The sequence below is a fragment of the Uranotaenia lowii genome, chromosome 2 (genome assembly GCF_029784155.1).
Source record: "Uranotaenia lowii strain MFRU-FL chromosome 2, ASM2978415v1, whole genome shotgun sequence".
Classification (NCBI taxonomy): Eukaryota; Metazoa; Arthropoda; class Insecta; order Diptera; family Culicidae; genus Uranotaenia; species Uranotaenia lowii.
This window is the reverse complement of record NC_073692.1, coordinates 313,015,525-313,027,329: the sequence shown is the minus strand read 5'-3', so window position 1 is coordinate 313,027,329 and position 11,805 is coordinate 313,015,525.

Below are 11,805 nucleotides of genomic sequence, written 5' to 3'. Positions count from 1 at the left end.
TTCTCTAAACACTTTAATTACATTTTTAAAGGTTTATTTGGCAACTTTTAGCGATTTTGCCAGGTTTGCGTGCGAGTAGATCGGATTTTTTCGCGAGCAAAATTTTGATACGCTGCTCTTTTTCCTTGGACGGCATTTTGACAACTGAAGAGTGAATTCCAAAATCAAAACAGGAGCAACATTCGACACACACACCTTCAAAATGAGGCGTGTTCAGGTTTTTAAATGCAAAATTGAAAGAAATACGTCAAGTTGATATTGACCAAATTTTGACCGTATCACCTTTTAATCATCAATAACTAAGTCCAGAGTTGAAATATCTCAAAACTTATTCTACGTTTAAATTGCTATAAGTTGAGTTTCAAATTGGAAAAAATTTGGTCTGTTTTTGAAAATTTCAAATGTGTGTAAAAATGCAATTTCAAAACCTTGAAATATCTATTTTTTGAAGGCTCGCAAACAAACAATCTTCCGAATGAAATTGAAGCGTTTTGAAGCAGCAGGTTGATTTACAGTGAGGGGCAAAATAAAGTGTCCAAATTTTTTTTTTCAATTTCTTTTATTTTTCTGGTTAAAATTCAACGAAAACACATCGTAATCATTTTTAAAATATTGTTTATTATGTTCTTTTCAATTTTTGTTAATGTTGCGCTGAAAAAAAAAAGAAAGTTTTTCTGATAGATAAAAAACAGTTAATATTCCAAAAAAAAAACAGGGGCAAAATAAAGTGTCCAGATCAGTCCAGCTTCAAATAATTCAAACTGAAGGCAAACAAGAACGATTTAATAATGGGTATGGCCTCCTTCAGCCTTCAACACCTCCTGCAAGCGCTTCGGCACACTTTCAACAAGGTTGTGCAAGTGTTGTGGGTCGAGTTCTTCCCACGCATGCTCCAGGGCATCAAAATAAGTACTTTTATCTGTCACACCAGTCTTATCAATCAGAGCATCGAGGATGGCCCTCAGATTTTCGATGGGGTTCAGATCAGGACTTTGTGAAGGCCATTCAAGGGGTTTGATGTGGCAGGAACGGGAAAATGACGTCATCAGATTGGCCGTATGCTTCGGATCGTTATTCTGCTGTAAAACGAAGCGCTCTTCGAGGCCCGTCTTGATGAGGGATACCTCGAGGTTTTCCGGCAGGATATTGCAATATGACTCAGCTGTCATGATTCCGTCAATTTTTACCAAATTGCCCACCCCACCCCAAGAAAAGCACCCCCACACCATCACGTTACTTCCTCCGTGCTTGACTGTTCCTTGGATATGGCGGTCTTGGAGCTCCTCACCCGACTTGCGCCACATATGATCCCGCTTCTTCCGGTTGAATAGCTCGAATTTGGATTCGTCGGCCCACAACAATGTTTTCCTCTGAATAAAAGCAATCGAAAGATCCCTTTTAATTCAACCACGGTAAATGAAATGTTCAGATACCGGTATTTCGATAGCAACTTACTATCTTCTTCAGTAAGCGTTTTCGATTGGTATCGTGCACGGAGCAACGGAGGAAGTAACGTGATGGTGTGGGGGTGCTTTTCTTGGGGTGGGGTGGGCAATTTGGTAAAAATTGACGGAATCATGACAGCTGAGTCATATTGCAATATCCTGCCGGAAAACCTCGAGGTATCCCTCATCACGACGGGCCTCGGAGAGCGCTTCGTTTTACAGCAGAATAACGATCCGAAGCATACGGCCAATCTGATGACGTCATTTTCCCGTTCCTGCCACATCAAACCCCTTGAATGGCCTTCACAAAGTCCTGATCTGAACCCCATCGAAAATCTGAGGGCCATCCTCGATGCTCTGATTGATAAGACTGGTGTGACAGATAAAAGTACTTATTTTGATGCCCTGGAGCATGCGTGGGAAGAACTCGACCCACAACACTTGCACAACCTTGTTGAAAGTGTGCCGAAGCGCTTGCAGGAGGTGTTGAAGGCTGAAGGAGGCCATACCCATCCACTTCCATCTGTACCGTTGAGCCGTCAACACGTACGCCGGAGCATCGTATCGTTGCTGTGTACCTGCAGGAACATTTTACATTATTTATTTTTTCCTTACCTGTATTTCAATCAGCACTTTTCAGTGCTAAAATTATTTTCATTTTCTTTTATTCATATTTTCTCTTTTCTTTCCAGCATGGGGAAGTCTTCGGCCGGCTCAAGGGCCGGAAGAAAACGGATTGCTGAACCTAATCCAGGGCCATCTGCCAAAAAAGTTGAAATTTCCAATTCATTCGATGTCCTTCATAACATCGGTGATGAGGAAATATTCATATTTAATTCTGATAAGAGTACTAAGAAACCTTCTTCTTCTTATACTCTTAAAAACGAAAAGATTCCACCAATAACGGTCACGATTCCTGACTTCAATGCCTTTCGAAAAGAAATCGTCACTTCCGTCAAGGATGTGAAGATTTCTTTTCAGATCGGTCGAAGGGGAACTGCTCGTATATTGGCGGAATCTTTTAATGATTTTCAAAAGGTTTTAAATTATTTGAATAATAAAAAACACCAATTTTTTACGTACGACGCTAGAAGTGATCGTCCATTTAAAGTTGTACTTCGTGGTCTCACTGGCGATCAGACACCGGATGAGATCACAGCTGAATTAAATTCTTTGTTAGGTTTTTCTCCAATTCAAGTAATTCAAATGAGGAAAAGAACCAACACGAATAATACCAGTAGTGTTGGTTTTGCTCCTGAACTTTATTTGATCCATTTTAAAAAGGATCAGGTTGATAATTTGAAAATTTTGGAAAAGGCTCGTCTTATGTTTCATTGTCGAGTCAAATTCGAACCTTTTCGTAAATCTTCTACCAATTTTTTACAAAACATTACGCAATGTCGTCGTTGTCAAGCTTTTTGTCATGGCACTAAAAATTGTAGAATGAATGCCAGATGCATGTTTTGCGGCTCATTCGATCATGAAAAATCTAAATGCCTTTTTGGTGGTGATAAGCCAAAAACAGAATTTTTTAAGTGTGCGAATTGCGCAGGTAATCACTCCTCGAATTCGCTAGATTGTCCCATCAGGGCAAAAATTATTGCTTCTAGGAAAAATCCCAAAGTTTCCAGAAAAGTTTCTTCTCCTCCTTCCTCTTTTTCGTCTTCACACGTCGGGCCGGCAAACAACCTGCCTGTTCGCGGTCAGCCTCGGTCGACATTGGAATCACGGCTGGGTAATACCCGAAGTGATTTTAATGTTACCTGTGCTGAATCTGCGCCCCAGACTCGTTGTTTATCGTTCTCAGAGGTGGTTGAAAATGGGTTTCCCTCTTCAGGTTTAACTAATAAAAATGGGAAAAAACCAAGTCTCAACGTTCATGCGAAGGCTTGGGAAAATCCCCGAAATTCAAATACTTGTTCTTCTCCTTCATTTTCTGATCCTAACAATTTTGTTGATTTGGGTGAGATTACTGAGGAAAAATTAAAATTTTTGCATCAAAATCTAATGGAAATGATGCAACTTATGTTGAAAGCAAATTCAATGTTTGAAGCTTTCCAAACTTCTTTTAATTATGCTAACAAAATTATTATGACTTTACGATTCCCTCATGGATCCAAATAGATGTTTAAATATTATGAATTGGAATGCTAGATCTTTGCTGGCTAACCAAGATGAATTCTTTTTATTTTTGAAAACTCAAAACATACATATTGCTGCCATCACTGAAACTTTTTTAAAGCCAGACAATAACTTGAAAAGCAATGCTTTCTTTAAAATTTTGCGAAATGATCGACTTGATCGACAAGGTGGGGGTGTAGCTATTGTCATCAATAGTCGTCTCAAATTTAGACTTCTTCCTTCTTTCAATACAAAAGTCTTAGAAACAATTGGAATTGAATTAGAAACTTCTATGGGGAAAATTATAATTGTTGCCGCATATTTGCCTTTCCAATGTAGCGGTGAACAGAAAAATTTTTTGAAGGGAGATTTACAAAAACTCACCAGAAATAAATCTAAATTTTTTATTATTGGTGACTTTAATGCAAAACACCGATCTTGGAATAATATTTCATCAAATTCAAATGGGAATATTTTGTTTAATGACTGCTCTGCAGGTTATTATACTGTTGAATATCCTAATGGGCATACTTGTTTTTCTTCAACTAGAAATCCCTCCACAATTGATTTGGTTCTAACGGATCTAGGCGAGCATTGTAGTCAATTAGTTACTCATGCGGACCTCGATTCAGACCACCTTCCAGTAACATTTTCTTTATCCCAAAGTCCCATTGAAAACCCTTTAAAATCAACTTTTAATTTTCAAAAGGCTAACTGGGAGCGATATATGAATTTTATTGAACGTAATTTAGATGTAAACGTTCCATTGAATTCAATAGAAGATATTGATTTGGCTGTAGAAAATTTGACAACTTCAATAGTCAATGCTAGAGCCGCTTCAATACCTAAAGTTAAACATAAATTTAATCAACCTTTAATTGATGATGATCTTCAGTTTTTGATACGACTGAAAAACATTCGTCGACGCCAATTTCAACGAACTAGGGATCCTTATTTGAAATTAATTTATTGCGACCTTCAAAAAGAGATCAAACGTCGTTTAAATATCATTCGTAATGAAAATTTTGCTAAAGCAGTAGAGGATATAAAACCCTACTCAAAGCCATTTTGGAAATTAACTAAAATTTTGAAAAAGCCCCAGAAGCCAATTCCTACTTTGAAAGATGGGGATAAACTTCTTTTAACTAATTCAGAAAAGGCTCAAAAATTAGCCCAACAATTTGAGTCTGCTCATGATTTTAATTTAAACGTTGTAAGTCCAATTGATGCTCAAATTTCCCTAGAATTTGATGATATTCTTTCCAAGCAAAATGTGTTTGAAAGTTCTTGTGAGACAAATATTGATGAACTTAAATTGATTTTCAAAAAATTTAAAAATATGAAAGCTCCAGGGGAAGATGGGATTTTCTATATTCTTATTAAAAAGTTGCCTGAAAGCACTTTAAATTTTTTAGTTAAAATCTTCAACAAATGTTTTCATTTGGCTTATTTTCCTAATAAATGGAAAAATGCCAAAATAACTCCAATTTTGAAACCTGGAAAAAGTGCTTCAGAGCCTTCAAGTTATCGACCAATTAGTTTGCTTCCTTCTTTAAGTAAACTATTTGAGAGAGTTATTTTGAATAGAATGATGATTCACATTAATCAGAATTCTATTTTCCCTGATGAACAATTTGGTTTTCGTCATGGACATTCTACTACACATCAACTTTTGAGTGTAACTAATATGATTAACGCTAGCAAATCTGAAGGTTATTCAACTGGTGTTGCTCTTCTTGATATTGAAAAAGCTTTTGACAGTGTTTGGCACAAAGGTTTAGTAGCTAAATTAGCTCGATTTGATTTTCCTGTATATCTCACCAAAATTATTCAAAATTATTTGACTAGCCGAACCTTACAAGTAAGCTATCAAAATTCATGCTCTGAAAGGACACCCATTAGAGCTGGTGTCCCTCAGGGTAGTATACTTGGGCCAATTTTATATAATATTTTTACTTCTGATCTTCCTGATGTACCAGAAGGAAAAGGTAGAAGATTATTTGCTGATGACACTTTGCTTTCAGCCAAAGGTCGAAATTTACGGGTGGTACGCAGTAGATTGCAACAAAATTTAAATTCCTTTTTGAATTACTTGAAAATGTGGAAAATTTCTCCTAACGCTTCCAAAACTCAACTTATTTTATTTCCCCATAAGCCAAGAGCAAATTTTTTAAAACCTAATGAAAATCATTCCATAACTTTTAATGGAGTTTCATTAGAATGGTCTGATCACGTTAAGTACTTGGGACTTACACTTGATCGGAATCTTACTTTTAAAAATCACATTGACGATATTCAATCTAAATGTAATAAATACACTAAATCTCTTTATTCTCTCATCAACAGGAAATCCCGGTTGTGTCTGCGAAATAAGATGCTCATCTACAAACAAGTTTTCCGACCAGCGATCATGTATGCAGTTCCGATTTGGTCTAGCTGCTGCGCGACGAGGAAGAAAGCCATCCAGAGGATTCAGAACAAAGTTCTGAAAATGATTTTGCGGCTTCCACCTTGGCACAGCACCGAAGATCTTCATCGGATTGCAGGCATTGAATCGATCGAAGAGATGGCCAACAAAATCATCTCCAACTTCAGAGGCAAATCGATGCAGTCTTCCATCGCAGAGATTCGTTCTCTTTATGTTTAGTTTAATTTTAAGATAGTGTTTAGTTTTAAGTATAAAATATTTTTGCTATTACAGGATGTTCTCCTACATTAAAAACTTGATTGCGCTCAGCAAATTAAAATCTTATAAATAAATTTTTATAATCTAGTTACTTATAGGGCTATGAACAGTTCATTATTGAGCTGAACACCTAGTTTAATGCAATAATGTAATATAAGTGTAATGATGATTTGATACAAATAAAGACATATTTAAAAAAAAAAAAAAAAAAAAAAAGGCCATACCCATTATTAAATCGTTTTTGTTTGCCTTCAGTTTGAATTATTTGAAGCTGTACTGATCTGGACACTTTATTTTGCCCCTGTTTTTTTTTTGGAATATTAACTGTTTTTTATCTTCCAGAAAAACTTTCTTTTTTTTCCAGCGCAACATTTACAAAAATTGAAAAGAACATAATAAACAATATTTTAAAAATGATTACGATGTGTTTTCGTTGAATTTTAACCAGAAAAATAAAAGAAATTGAAAAAAAAAATTTGGACACTTTATTTTGCCCCTCACTGTATGTTCAACTTTTTTTTCTTACCCAGTCTAGGACAAAAGGCTAGAAACCCTATCAAATGGTAAAGTTTGAAGGAAAAAATTAAAGGGGAACAGTGTGAGGGCTTAGGGATTGAATGGAGGCAAATTGTTTTTTGTAGTTAAAATTTCATAATAAATGTTAAAATGTTTAACCCCTTAATTTATGCAGTATCATTGTCCGTCTTTCGATTTTAATTGTTGTTTGGCCTTAACACATTAAGGACCGCGAAGAAATCTAGTCCAAGAAAAACTGTAATTCAGAATTGTATATCCCAGAATTCACTGGACCAAAAGTTACAAATTTAGTATCTTTGAACCACCGAAAGAGTTGTGTTCAATTTTGTAGAATTTCATGTTTAATTTTATATCATTTGAGTTTGTTCCAAACTGCCTTAGCAATTGATAAAATAGCCTTTGTAGATATTATGAAAATGTATTGTATCCTTAATGATCAAGAAAACTCGGTAGTTCAAATTTAAAATAGTTTAATAAATTTCTGCAACCATGTTTTACGTTCATAGAAGTCCAGTACTGGTTTTGATAATATGAATCATGTCACATTTCCCTTAACAGAAAAAATATTGATAAAAGTGATCAATGTTACCCTGGATTACGGTAGGGGAGAGTGGGGTAACGTGGGACATGGGGAAACGTGGGCCACTCTGAGTATCTCAGATGTGTGTTGGGATAAAAATCTAAATCCAACTGTCATCGCCGTCGCTTTGCGTAAGCATATTTTTCTATATGTTGTTGACTTAAATCCGCATTATTTCCCTTTTTATTCATCAAGCTTAAAAAAGATAACTTACATAATTAACACGTTCGTCGCCATGGGACCCATATTCGTGTGACGGGTGTATTTCCTGGGAGCAGTCTTGAAAAATTTCACATTCATCTGCCTGACAGCGCCAAACATTGAGAAAACATCTCAGTCAGCCAGCTATTTTCCGCAGTCCATGATAAACAAACAAGAGGTGGGTTCATGAAATCCACTTTCCATCACCTTCTGAGACAATGTTTTTTCGTTCCTTCTAAACTCATTCGCAAGCTGCTTTCACTGAAAATGAACTTTCGAGAACATCGTTTTCATGGCGATCCCAGTGAAAGCGACAGAAAAAAAATATCAACTCTAAAAATATCAGCCTGCTGATATTCCTGTCAACATAGTTTTGCATAGCGCTACTAATCTAAAAATCTACAAATGCAGATTCAGACTCAAATAATCGTTATTGCTTAAATCGCTTAAATCCCTTGACACCGATATACGCCTGATTTCAGTTACCATCAATAGACGATTTATTGCAGCTTACGAAATAATGAGCTCGGCAAAACTTGCTTGAAAAATGATCAATGTTTAAATCACTTTTGCATAAATTCGAGAAAGCAAAAATTTGCAATAAATTTATGTTCAGTTAAGTTTTTTTTCTCTCAAATTCTCATTCTTATGTGATATGAAATTGAAAATGATCCAACATGAAAGTAAAGTTTGAACAATTAATTCCAGCAGAACACAAGGTTTAATCCATTGGATTTAATTTGACTTTTTTTTAATTTATAAACAATGATTTCACAATTTCACTATTTTGCTGCTTAAACTGCTGGCGTGAAGCTGCTAAAATTCATAAAACCTCCAGTTCGTTGAAGAGCCTGAGCTGCGGCTGCCACCGACCAATACCGGGTATGATTTGCTGTCAGCGACACAGCGCGCTTCTCCGGGGGGAAGATAAGGAACCGAATCACAGCGATAATATTTCGGCCTCTTAGGCTTCCATTTTTTTGCCCAAACTCCTAATTTTTTTTTCCTGCTGGCGCATGGGGATCAATGATCAATGGGGGCAATGACTATCCTGGAAATAAATTTGGTTAAATATATTTTGAAAATTGCAAAATAACCTTTAAAAAATTACTTATCATTCTACTTTCATTCTGCCCATTTTCTACAGCTATAAAATAGTTTGCTAGGGAAACTGCTTTCCGTGAATTGCCCCGACAAATGTGTGCAATAAGTTCTTGGTCAAGTGGAATCATTTTTTTGCGTTGAACTGCTGAAAAATATTAAAATTTAAACTGTACCTACATAAACTTTGTGTACAACAAACCTGATAATGCATAATGTATTCATCGAGAAACTTCCGTCAGCAATCCAAACACCTGCGGCATCAACATTGACTTAGTGAAAATTTCAGCAAAAAAATGACAATTGATATAGGGCTTTTGCTACCCACACATACAAGAGGTCTGTTGGGCATACATTGACGGTTTTTATATGCAGCAAAGGCCAAATTCTACTAAAACTTCGTATTTTTCGTGAATGTATGCGCATTTTCTCTAAAAAAGAGTCATTTGGTATATTTTGGATCATCTGGTAAAAAGTGGAAATGATTTTGTGGATATTTAATAGAAGAATAGTCCGGAAACAAGCACAGCAAAATTTTAAAAACCTCAACCATCTATGTAAGGCACTAGCAACGGTTGCCCCAGATTCTTTGCAGGCAGACTCTGGTCTATCTCATAGAGTTTTCCACCAGTAGGATGAAGTTAAGGGCTTCCGTCGTGAAATTTATCAATTTACTTTAGCAATATTTGATCTGCCTCCACTGAAATTGATCGAATCCATGACAAAATTTTAATTTTTTCAGTGAACCTCACCCGCAATCCGCAAAACTTACAAAAAAGCATACAAATATACTGGCTTCTTCATAATGTGCTGTAAAACAGAAATCTTTCAATAGTTTTCGTAAATTACTTGAAAGAATAACTTTCTTCCGTCGAGTCGTATTCATTTTAAATGGAGTTGGCACTTTTGTTTGCCCAACGGCTTACTTATACTAATGCACTGTGCAAATGCCCTATTGAGAGTACAAAATTTCAGTGATCTCTCGAGTGAACTGAGAAAGGCACAGATGAACATTCAGAAGGGAAAACATCTACATGACAGTGATAGCTGAACTCTGTCGGTGCACGTTCTTTGATGATGAAAATGAAAAAAATACCAAAACAAACATGTAAATTAGCCGTTAGTCGAATCAAAGTAGGTATGCTGAAAAAAGAAAGAATGTAGTCGGAAGAGTATTTTGATCAGGAGAATTTTTTATTTCAATGTCATCGTGTTGTGTCAAAATTTTGCAACATTTGCCCCGTCACATCAAAAAAAAGTGTGACGCTCTCTTACTCAAGTTAGCAGCTCAGTTTAGCCACGCGTTGCAAATCATGGAGTTCTCCCTGTTTTCTTTCTCGCTCCAAGAATTTCTTTGGGCCCGGCTAGCAAAACTATCAAAATAAGCGTGGCGACGAACGTGTTAAACAAGCACCCGCCGATTGCATCGATGGGGAACCTAAAGTTCAAAAATATGCTCATACGATTATGATCTTAGTTTTTTCATGTTCTTTCACGAGAAAATGGATTTTTTTTTATGAAACATCAATAAGTCACACAAACGCAACCAATTTGCAAATCATAGCCTGTGGGGAATCGTGGGCCTCACTTTGTGGGGTATCATGGGCCACCTTTATTTTGATGTTTTTATACACATTCAGAACTTTAAATACGTTTTAACTATCTGTAAAATTTTCTTTTGCTAAATGAAGAGTTATGAAAAATATTTTGTCCACCCTATACAAGGAATTTTGTCGAAACGTTCGAGAGTCAGGTTTTCGAAACTATTCGATCATACACAACTCTTTTTATCGTTTCTTCATCTGAAATTACTGTAAAATAACAAAAAGAATTATGAAATTAAAGTTTTGGGTCAATTCATAAACTTTGCATGTTATTTGGTCAATTTGGATTTAGTGGCCCACAATTCCCCACCATTTTCAAAATCCAACAAAATATTGCTTGCAGTCAGAGCTTAAGGAAAATAACTTATTAAAAATTTAAAAAAATTGGCTTATGATACGTTAGAAATGTAAAAACCCATTCCATTCATTTTTTTTTTCAATGTCTCTTTTATAATAAAGAAGTTATGAAGCATGGAAAAAAGTGGCCCCACCCTCCCATGCTTAAAAAAATCATTGAAATTTGCCACATAATCTACATTGTTAAATTCGAGGAGAGTATATAAGAAATATTATCATTTCTATTCTAGTATCACCTAGTATTCCGTTTGTCATTTACTATCAGCTTCAAAGAAGCTTCATTGCAATCATAGTGAAAAATTATGCAACCCGTAACAGGATACGCTTTTAGCTTCGGATGGAGCATTTTAATTCCCCTTTTCACCCGTCACAATAGATTCAATTTTAAAACTGATTGATGACAAATCACTTCTTCATTCATGGGATGGTAGATCTAGTGGAGACAGTCATCGGAAGGAATAGTTAACACAATACCAACCTTGCACTTGCTGCTCGTTTTGATTAGACCCGGGTCCAGGTAATAACTAACGTTTTTACAGTACATTACATCTGGCATGGCCAGGCCATATGTCTTTCATTGATTCTCCTCTACCAGACCAGACCTACAAATTGCATTCCAGCCAGCATCCGAGCAAATGATGAGCCACGGTTGTAGATAAGTCAGGAGATTACGATGGTGAACTTTTCGTCTCACCTTTCCCACTTCAACGCAATATGTGAGCTACCCTTGAAGTTTGATGTATGATTATCTTGAAAGTGGGGTGGAATTGTTGTTTTTATTCTGAACAAATGATGCTCAAACTGAAATGACAATCGTCTCTTCGTTGCACGATGATAGTGAACACAGAAAATGTTAGATATTGACCTAAGCTAAACTTTTGTAACATTGCACACTCGTCTAATTAATATTGGTTCGCCTAGAGTTGGACAAATATTGCTTCACCTTTATGGTCAAGAATCTTTTTGCTATTAAAATTATATGCCGAGAATCAATATTAACCCACTGACGTCCAAATAGACACAACCTGCAAATAGTGGTGCTTGAACCATATAATTACACAGAACCTAGCATCTTCTCGGTGTCATGGAGTTCAATGTGGACTCCACACGGGTGGCACATCCTGGTCAAGGGTGGGTCCAAGTCTATCCCCCCGGTTCCTACTAAACGATCGG